At 40.3% G+C, this 10,598-nt stretch overlaps 1 protein-coding gene across 1 annotated transcript in view; it reads right to left on the reverse strand.

Annotated features, from left to right (window-relative positions):
- Window positions 1-5,663, reverse strand: part of large1 (LARGE xylosyl- and glucuronyltransferase 1) — a 92,044-nt gene extending 86,381 nt beyond the window's left edge. Inside the window, exon 1 of the mRNA XM_041963864.1 lies at window positions 5,200-5,663. The gene's annotated coding sequence lies outside the window, so the exon portion shown is untranslated. The remainder of the gene's footprint in view (window positions 1-5,199) is intronic.
- Window positions 5,664-10,598: the final 4,935 nt, after the last annotated feature.

Here is a 10,598-nt window from a genome sequence, read left to right on the forward strand (position 1 = left end):
ATGCCAGCAATCCTTGGAAAGAAGAACAACTTACCTGGAGACAAAAGAAAGATAATGAGAGAGAAGATGAAACACACGACAGATGGGACAGTATCTGTCAGACAGCAACTTATCAAACCACAGCAAGATGTCTTAGCCAAAGGGTTAAACTTATCTTACCTATTTCACCACAGCATCTACCAATAGTTGACCTCAACACGGCAACAGAATTAAGTCCTATGGAAAAACAACTAAACAGAAACATAGGCAGCATAGTTCTCTCCAGTGCATGGCACCTTCCAACCTTACCATCCAGGAAAGGAAGACTGTGTCCTCTCTGAGCAAGGACCAAAACATCACTATCCTACCACTCGATAAAGGAAGACGCAGACACATACTGTGTAAGCACACAGCGGGCTACGGTGCCCAGAGGAGAAGCCATCCCAAGATTCACATAGAAGGAACCCCTCAGGCCCCTCTTGTCAGCAGCATCAAATCAGTTACTTAAAACATTGCAAACTCCTATAAATTAACCAAATAATGTTGTACGAAAATAACAGCCTTCATTTAAATTAGGTAATTGTAAGGAATTTCTGCAATATTTTTCAGAGAGAGGGAGGGAGGCAGGGAGGGAGAGTACATGTAATACACAAACTTTCAAGGCCAGCAGTACTCTACAATTCTCTGCTTTATCAGTTAAATACATGGAGAGACTGGTCTCTTGACTTAGACACAGAGTGATGGCTGACTCATACGAACGTGTCCAGTGCAGGTAGAATGCACTTCAGTATTCCAAACCCTGGAAGGATGTAACCATGGGAAAATCCTAGAATGCCTCCGCTCTGCAAGTCTGTCACTGAGTCTCACCTCATGTGTCAACCCAGTACCTACAGCATTTTTAAGCCGCTGTTTGTTTGAGTTTCAAGTCATGTCCTGAAGATTAGAAATACATCTCTGCACATGGGCATCATCCCAGATACCTTCAGAACAGTTGATGTACAGTCCTTACTAAAGAAACCCAACCTTGATGGTAATGCACTGAGCAACTTACCTTCCATTCATCAGTAAGATACTGAAAAACATACTTTCAGTACAAATTAACTCCTTTCTTAAAGAAAATGATATCCTGGAGGAGTTTCAGTCAGGCTTTAGAACAAACCACAGCACTGAAACTGCTTTGACCACAATAATCAGAGTAAAATCTGATGAAAATAAGGTCTTAATTCTTGTAAGCTTTTGACACAATTGACCATGATATCTTAATTAATTGTCTTGAACAGCTGGTTGGTCTTTCAGACCGTGTGTTAAACTGGTTTAAGACATACATCAAAGCCCGCCAGTCTTGGAGATCATGTGTCGAACAAACATGACATTTCTTTTGGGGTTGCACAAGGCAGCTGCCTTGGTCCATTACTCGTCTCACCATACGTGCTGCCACTTGGTGACATCATTAGAGAGAACAATGTATGTTTCCATAGTTATGCAGATGACACACAGCTGTACATCTGCACTGAACCAAATGATGCTGCAGCTACAATCTTCATTGTTGTCTTTTGGCAATAAATATACGGATGAGCAATAATTTCTTTAAGTTAAACCCTCATTTAGGTAAAATCCTACTAGTCGGGTCACTGAATTAAATCTGAAGTTACAAGTCTTGATGTCATCCCAGATTCAGATCTAAGCTTCAAGTCCTGTACATGAAATGGCTATATCAAAACATCATCATCATCATCACTTCCATCTGACATCAGACACCTCACCAAAGAGAAGCAGCTCCAGCCATCACAGAGCTTAGTCTGATATAGATGTTCAATAATTTAGTAGGGCCAGGGTTGCCAATAAGGGGGGGAAAGGGGTGCCAAGGCCACACTGATACAACTGCTGCCCCCCCCCCCCCCCCCCCCCCCCCCACAAGTGAACACTCTCCCCCGTCACATTTTATAACAAGCTTCTCAGATCCTACGCAATCACCAGTGACCAAAACCCTCCCTGTGTAGGCTGCCCCCATGAAATATTTCTGGGAGAACCACTGAGTATGGCCCTCAAAGGATGTTGTAAAAACTGAAATGAAAAGGGTTCCCCAACCCTACTGTAAAGGTCAAAGTGCTCTATTGGCTTCGTCACTCGCTGTAGTTTCACGTTCTGAGCTGCAGTGGAGGGCCATTAAGTTCCAAAATATCCCCAATGATTACTTTGTGATGAGTGCATCACATGAAATGTGGCTGTTTAATGCCGCCAGGCTTGAATGAGGAAATCAATGAAGCAGTGGAAAGAACAGACTTGTTTGCTGTTCCACCATACATCCCCCTGAGAGTCAGCCTCCACGCTCATTAATGAAGACAAACAGACATAATACTGATACACATCGTATCCAGGGACAGATTGAGATATCGATTGTCTTCTGATTGTCTAAAGGTTATTGACTCATTAGATGCAAGTGTCTAAATCTAGATGATTAATTCTCTGGGGTGAGGTGCTCCCTCACCATTCTTTCAATACAGGAAAGCATATTATAGACAAACATCTTTCACAGTCAAGGTAAGATTAAGTAAAAGGTCAAAACCTGCTTTCATTTATCTCCACAGTGAAACTAAAGTTGAAGGGTAAGGATAATGTTGATAAAAGCCGATCAAAATCATAGGGATGTGTCAAAATGTCAACACGGCTGCTGTTCTTTGTTGCTTAAAATTTGGTATTTGAGGTATTTCACCTGACATCAGAAATAGGTTAATAGATGTTTTTTTTTTTTTATGTTGCTCAAATACGCATGGTTTGATGTTAGTAATAGTGCTGAAAATAAATATTAGTTCTGAGCCATTACCAGTGTTGGGAGTAACTTCACTGTCATCACACTAGTTTTCACAGTGACTAGAAATGTAACTTATTACTTTTTCAAATGAAATTAGGCAAATACAATTACTCATCAATGACAGCAGACAGACACAGTCCATTATGACTCTGAAACACAGCAGTGAAATACAGCTGGTGTCAAATAATGTAACAGCCACTCACCAATGGTTCAACCTATAAACCAGCACAAAAGGGACAATTACCATCCTAATCCACACACATTACAAACACTGACAAAAAGTAACTCATCCTAGCAATAGGCATGCGTGATGGTAGATATTTCAGCATTTGGATGATGCACAGCGTGGATGTGAGCAGGAAGACACAAACATGGGGGAGAGTCAACGTGACACAGAATGGAGTAATACAGAGCACGAGTAGTGTTCCAACCAGCCAAGCCAAAACGAGGAGCTCGTACCTAAAACAGTGGCAACTTCTGTTGCATGGATGTGGTTCAGGTACGAAAAATCTGACATGGACCAGAAAACCATACTTTAAAACTATAAATTATATAAAGATGGTCCCTACAGCAGGCTGAATCACCTCTTTTACCACCTGTGCAAGGAATTTGTGGAGAAAGTGTAAGGATGAGGGCCACAAAAGTACAATCAAATGCTCAAAACGAACTCCAGACTAGATCCCCAGGTTATTTTGTTTGGAGCAAAAATTTGTACATATATAATTAAAAATGTAATAAGAAATAAGCTTTTCCATTAAGTCACTGATCAGTCAAAAACACCAAATATTACCTAGTTACAGTTCCATAAATATGATAATTTGTTGCTGTTCTGGGTGGCACAGCAGTGGCTAACACTGTCACATCACAGCAAGAAGGCTTTGGGTTTAAACCCATGCACCAGCTGGGGCCATTCTGAGTGGAGTTTGCATGGGTTTCCCCTTGTAGCTCCGGCCTCCTCCCACAGTCCACTTTAAATTGCCCGTCGGTGTGAATGCTTGTCTGTCTCTATTTTGACATCTTTTATCAGTAAAAGTCTCTCTGTGTCAGGCAACCTGTCCAGGGTGTACCCCGCCTCTTGCCTAAAGTCAGCTAGGATTGGCTTCAGCCCTGCAAGTCCCTCCAGAGGATAAGTGGTTACAAATAATAGATGGATGCTGCTTCTCTATGTTTTATACAGTTCTAAACTGATTCCATATGAATTTTGAATTGTTGGTGCAACAAAATAAGCAGATTTAAGACAATCTGTCAGTTAATCCATATGTAAAAAAAAATGAGTCTATAACGTTTTTTTCAAAGGAAAACAGTAAATGCTGACTGGTTTCATATTTGCTGTAAACATAAATATATTTGGATTTTAAATTGCCAGACAAAAAAAAAAAAAAAAAAAATCAGAAGGCACTTAACATTTTACTATTTTCTCACATTTTACAGAAATAATTATTAATTAATTGACAAAATATCAATAATGACAATAATCATTGGTAGCAGTCAAACCTGATGCTGCTACATATAATTATATTATACAAATAATATAAACAGAGACTAAAGTCTAAACTAAACAAGTAATTAGTGATGAAATCCTCATTACTTGCTGGCCTGTGCTGTAGTTTGTAATGTTGTAGTGTTTTTCTGGGACAGCTGAATGCCCAGTCCATCCTCAGCTCAGCAGCATCAGCCGGATGCAGCCGTTAGAACTTAGTTAAAGCCTAATCAGGACGAACAAATGCTGCACAGTGAAAACCACGCATCTCCAAATTTAAACTGAAGGATTAATTGTTCGTTAATGCTCTAAAGAATATCTCCTCCTCATCATGTGCCAGCCGTTCAGTTGTCTCGGTGAACTCGCTGCTGTATGGTACAAGTGTGTCTGTGTTCAACTGTTGCCGTTCAGCTCGCGCTCCTGTTACGTATGGCTGTTCATGCATCCGCGTGCTCACAAACAACCTGCGCGAGGACTGGACAGGAACGAGGATTAGCATACTTAGAAATGATTTCATTCACACTGCTTTTCAATATGTTTTATCACTAAGAGTAAGAAGGCGTCAGCTGGAAGACTCAGAGGACGGCTGACCGAACCCATGTGCTGTTAATCCCCCTGCCCTCCGATATTTCGTGCTGTTTGCGCGGGGGGGGATTAAATTACTGTTTTGCTGTGGTTTCTGTGCGTTCAGTTTGGATGGTACCTTAAATCTGCTGCGTTGCTGTCCGCACTGTGGATCAACACGCACATATAGAGGCCTTGATGGAAATTTAAGCACAAGGACTTTATAAGGTTACGATAACAAGTCAGAGCCACACAAGTCGTGCCGAAAACGTCGCGGGGAAAGCGTCTTACAGCAGCTCGAAGGAGGCTGCTGAGGGAAGGTCGCCGTGCTAGTCAGACATGAACAACTGCGGACTGCACTCACCTGATGCAGAGGCTTCAAACTCCTGCTTTTAGGATGTCTTAATCCAATAAATCCTCAGCAGTAAAGCCCACGGTGCTGCTTCAAAACAAGGGGGTTGTCTAGAAGCCAGTCATAACAGTTCTTGCGCAAAATGACACGGTGGCCCGACTGGATCAGGATGTCTCACCGGTCCAGAAGTCTCAGCTGTTAGCCCCGACTCCCAGCAGCAACAGCTCGGCCGCGATGGTTCCTCCGGACTGGAGAAAGACTCATATCTTAGACAGGTTTGTGGTTGCGTCGCGCCACCACAGCGTCGTCTCCTCTCAGCCTCATTAATAGCAGCGGGTCTGGATCGCTGGGACCGGCAGGCAGCGACGCACAGTCGGACAGGAGAAACAGAACCGCGGCGGCCTGGACAGCAGGAGCGCGGAGACTCGGCCGGTTCTCCGCTTAAAGCTCGGATAGTTGAAAAAAACGTTTCGAGTGTCAAGTGTAGTGCATACCCCTTCCACAGAGCTACTCCAGTTCCGTCCACGTCCTGCTGGTGTCTGAGTTTTCGGCCTCAACACAGCAGCTCTTTCTTCCTGACAGGCAGCCAGCGTCAAATCACAGCGCTGCATTCACAGGCGGGATGGAGGATAATAAGGAGTGGATCATGGCGGACTGGACTCTGGACTGGACCACAGTACTCGTGGGCCGAGGACCTCAGCAGTCGCGACCACGGCTAGATTAAGTGATGTTTAATTCTAAACAGTTCAAATCGAAAGTGCACCCACATATGTATCTCAGTCCTAAAAACATGAAATTATATCCAAGCAGCTCCTTTTGATCATGTTGTCAGTGGTTTGAAAACCTCATGAGTCTGCAGCTGACACTCAGACCTGTATCTGGTTAGTGTGGCAGCAGCAGTGTGTGTTAGCAGCAGACCAGCAGTCGTTTTTGGGTCTTGACATGTCTACAAAATACGCAGTTCATTTCTTCATATTTATTAAATTTGTCTGTCGCATTGATTCAATGTTTTCTTGTCATTTTTTACATGAAGCTGTGACGTTGCATTGGATGCTCTTTCAGCAGTAAAGGTTGGCCTTGGCTGCCATCAGTTACTTGCACACATACACTGAGTTACCTAAGGCAGTGCAAATGAACAGTGACAACTGTGTGAGCATGGATGATGTGATCAAAATGAGCTATTTAGATTAAATGCAGTTTTGGACAGATATGACACCATGCACTGACTTGAGGATGGCCCAGTTGAGTAACATTGTGTTATCTTTTATATCCCTTTAATGTGATTTGTTGTTTAATGCTATGTTGTTAATTCAAGAGCACATTTTTTTAATTTGTGCACACAAATGTTCTTTCTCCAACACTTCAACACTTGCTGCTCTCCAAATGTTTGTCTTGTATAAATTTTGATCAATTGAGATCAACAAAGATGCAAACGATACATAAAGGAAAATATTCCCAACATCTTAGCTAGCCCACAGAGTTTTTCTAGGAAACTGCAGGTAGGCTTTGGCATGTTTCTGATGTAACGCAGGCCAGTTTTATGCAGTCTTATTGATGTGGTTTACTGATCCTTATTCCCTTGTGTCAGCTCAAGTCTGCAGCTCTTTTATAGTGATTGTCTCTGTGTTAACTTCTTTCCATATTTCTCCAGTTAATGTTTCAGTGCTCACTGAAATGTCCAATCTTAGATTTCACTTTGTAATATTTTTGCAGTGTATTCATATGTATTACTTCTGTACATATCCAACTGTTTGACTTAGTCTGTACTTCTTTTCTTCATAAAATTTTAAGTTAAAAAATTTGAGGACCAGCAATCAGCATATTAACTCTGTCTTGCCTCCAGTCTCTTGCCACATTTTGTCTAACTGACTATAGGTTAGATAACCATTGTATAACCTCCTCTGGTGATAAAGACTAGCAAAAAAGAAATATTTCTATAAATATCTTTAAAGGGGAAAGCTCCAGATGTTTGCCTTTGTCTCTTTCTTTTTGTTCTTTGCTGGAGCTCAGCAAAGAGCTGCTGGTGGACTGTTATGATGCTCACATGCATTGCAGTAAAGAATTTTACTGACCAAAACAATAAGTACAGTTCTATGACTCGTTTGAATGTTTTTTGGAAAACATGGAAACGTTTTATGACTTCTCAATATGAAGTGTAATCTGGCGCTGGCTGGACGAGAACACAGCTGTAAGTAGAAGATTTCATTCATATTAGTCCTCTTTTGTACAATTAAATTTTAAAAGTATTAGTACGAGTACAAGTAAGTAATTAAAATTAAGTTAAAACCCTTGTCTTTCAGTTTATATTAATCGGTAAATTTTGTCTTTTTGGAGTGTGCTGGCAGGGTGCACAGCCCTGTGCAGAAATTATATTATTTCAGCAAAGAGAAATCAACACAGAATAAATTCCAATATGAGTGGAGAACTTGTAATAATTAGTAGGGATAAAGTTAGTCAAAAATAAGTGATAAATTATGGTTAATGTTTAAGTCGTATCACAACCCTTTTCCCGCTATGAGCAGAACCAGGCTTCACTGAAGACGCTTTCATAGAATATCTTTATGTCGTCTTTAAAATAAAGGAGTTGACGCAGTTTTAAAAGTCCTATCATCTCTCATTGAACTTCTTAAACCACATGCACACACACACATAGTGCTATCTGAAAGTCATTGATTATCTAAACCGCAGAGTGAAGACATTCATTACAGTGTATTTGATACTACAAATTTTATTTGAGAACATTGGTCTAATTTAGTGAAAAATATGAATGTGTGCGCATGACAAATTCCTGTTTATCAATCATTCTTTATTTCTATTTAATTGTTCTTACATTCTCCATTTTTTCATTTTGTTCTGCATTATTAAATCCAGTTTTGCTCCGTATTTTGTACATTTCATTCCCCACACCCACTTTTCAGCTACACTAGCTGTTGGTCTGTCAGTCAGTCGGTTGCTCAGTCAACCACTTTGGTCCAAACTGAAATATCTCAACAACATTTGGATTGACTGACATGAAATTTCAAAACAAGATTCATGGTCCCCAGAGGATTAGTCCTACTTATTCTGGTAATACTAGAATTGTTTTTGACTTGTGTGTGTGTGTGTGTAGGTAAGTAAGTAAGGAAGGCGAAAAATTGTGAAGATGGAAGGGACATAAGGTCAAAATCCGATTTTACCCCCACAAAATAAGAAAGAAAAAAACAGCCTCACACAGTGTGGTGCCAGGAGCCACAGGGGGACACAGATTGTTGAACAGACTGATTTCAAACAGCTGGAAGCAGCTGTTTTCTCCCAGCCCCGGCAGCTCTCTGTGCAGCTCCTCCAGGTTCCAGCCCCACAAAACTGCTTATGGCTTTTTTTCCTTGCTAAAATATGTGTGTATGGTTGCCAACTGCCAACTTTCCCTCGTAGATGTACAGAACGGCTGCAGACGGATAGTGGTGGGGTTGTTTTGTTGAAGAGAGTTTGTCTTAGTAACACCAAGTTGTGTTTGATCGTGTGAGGGATGGATTAAATTGGACTCAACCCAAATATTCCTCAGTTCTTACGAGTGTCTCCAGCTTACCTGCAGCTACCAACATCTCTGAAACTTCTCTTTCTGCAGATAAATATGAATAAAATCAGTCATGCAACTGCAACATACTATCCACATTACAAAAAAGTTAGGACACTGTGTAAATCATGAATAAAAACAGAATGCAATCAATTGCAAACTGTGTTTGCAGACAATGATTTTTATGAAGTTTTCTCGGGTCCATGTACTGATATCCTTTATGCAATCATGTTTCACAAAGTGGTGAATGTTGCCCCATCTTCAAGGATTGACGTATTGTCTTTGTTCTGTTTTCAATCTAATAAACCAGGGATTAGCAAATTATCATATTCTGAATTTTGGAATTGAGGTTGTACAAAAATACCCAGTTTAAAAAGTATGAAAACAATTTGCTCAAAGCAAAGAATAGCTGCAGAATCAGTAGGCAAGGGACAAAATTTTGGTATGGGAAGTGTTCTGGTTGCCGTTTGTAGTTTGCAGTTTGACCAAGCATGTTTGAATGGGATTTGGTTGCATGAAGGTAAACATTCCGTCTGGAGAGCAAAGGTGTCTGAATGCAATCTTCTATATCTTCTATATTTATTATTTTGTATAATTTATCTGCAGGCTTCTGTTTATGGAGATAAACCAAAATGTCGTCCTTGCATCTCAAGATGCCAATCAGACTGTGCACAACCGGCACACAAGGAGGGCCCAGATATCTGTTATCTATTATGGGCATATCTGCTGGCTACACTGGAAGCCCTGAAACAGATGATAGTTGATGGGTTCCAAGAGTTTGCATTTTCACAGCATTGTTTCACCACATTTTTATCATGGGATAAACACTGGATATCTTGGATTGTTGGCAAAACTAAATGTGTGGCTTCACAGAGTACAAGTGACACAATTGGTGAACATCATCTTTTTATGTAGGTCTCTATGTGTAGTTTTAATTCATAGTTCTCATCTCCAGACCAAGTAAAGAGGTCCCTCAAACAAAATCTTTTTGTTCAAATCAGACATCTAAAGTTAGAACAGGAGCAGAATGCTTACTACAAGGCTAATGATCCAAGGTTGTCTAGATATAATTATATATCTAACATATAGATAACTTGTCAGCTAAAGCCAGTGTTAACTGCTGCATCATTAACTCAGCAAGTGTTGCAGACAGATATAGCTGCTGCTATGAAGTCAAATAATGTGGCAGTATTTCTCATTTTCACATAATCTGGAAAAAATGTGTGAATGTCTTGTCACTCTTCTTCAGTAACAGACAAAACTGGTCATTTGTCTTACTGCCCCTTGTTTCCTGCAGAAGATGTAAGTCTTTAAAAACATGCAACAAATATATATATATATATTATTGTAAAAAAAAAAAGGCTCAGTAATTTCCTATAACAGTTAGCCAATGTGGGATTGAGCCAGAATAAACGACAGTGTGCGTGTTCATGGTAATGAAGGAACATGTCTCCCAGTGCAACAGTGTGGCTCACTGATGCGTTAGTAATAGTTTTTGGACAATAAAAGAGCTCTATAGCACAGTGGAATGTGAAACTTCTGATAAGACAAGACTTTATTTATCCCCAGCCCGGGAAATTCGAGAGTTACAGGCAGCAGCAATAGCAGTAGGACATACAGTACTTGTTCTGAGGATGATTCATTATAGTATTTTTATGGGATTTGTTGACAATAATTAAAATATTAATATCACCAAACCTATCCATTAAAAACTATGGATTAATGTACAGGATTAAACACACAAATAAACTACAATAAACACAAAATTATTAGTTATATTTTTGAGACTATCAAAAAAATTGGATTTTGAGATTTGTGTGGTGTTCTAGGTGTCAATTAAGAGACACTGAGAAGAAAA

Source organism: Chelmon rostratus, chromosome 22 (assembly GCF_017976325.1).
Source record: "Chelmon rostratus isolate fCheRos1 chromosome 22, fCheRos1.pri, whole genome shotgun sequence".
Classification (NCBI taxonomy): Eukaryota; Metazoa; Chordata; class Actinopteri; order Chaetodontiformes; family Chaetodontidae; genus Chelmon; species Chelmon rostratus.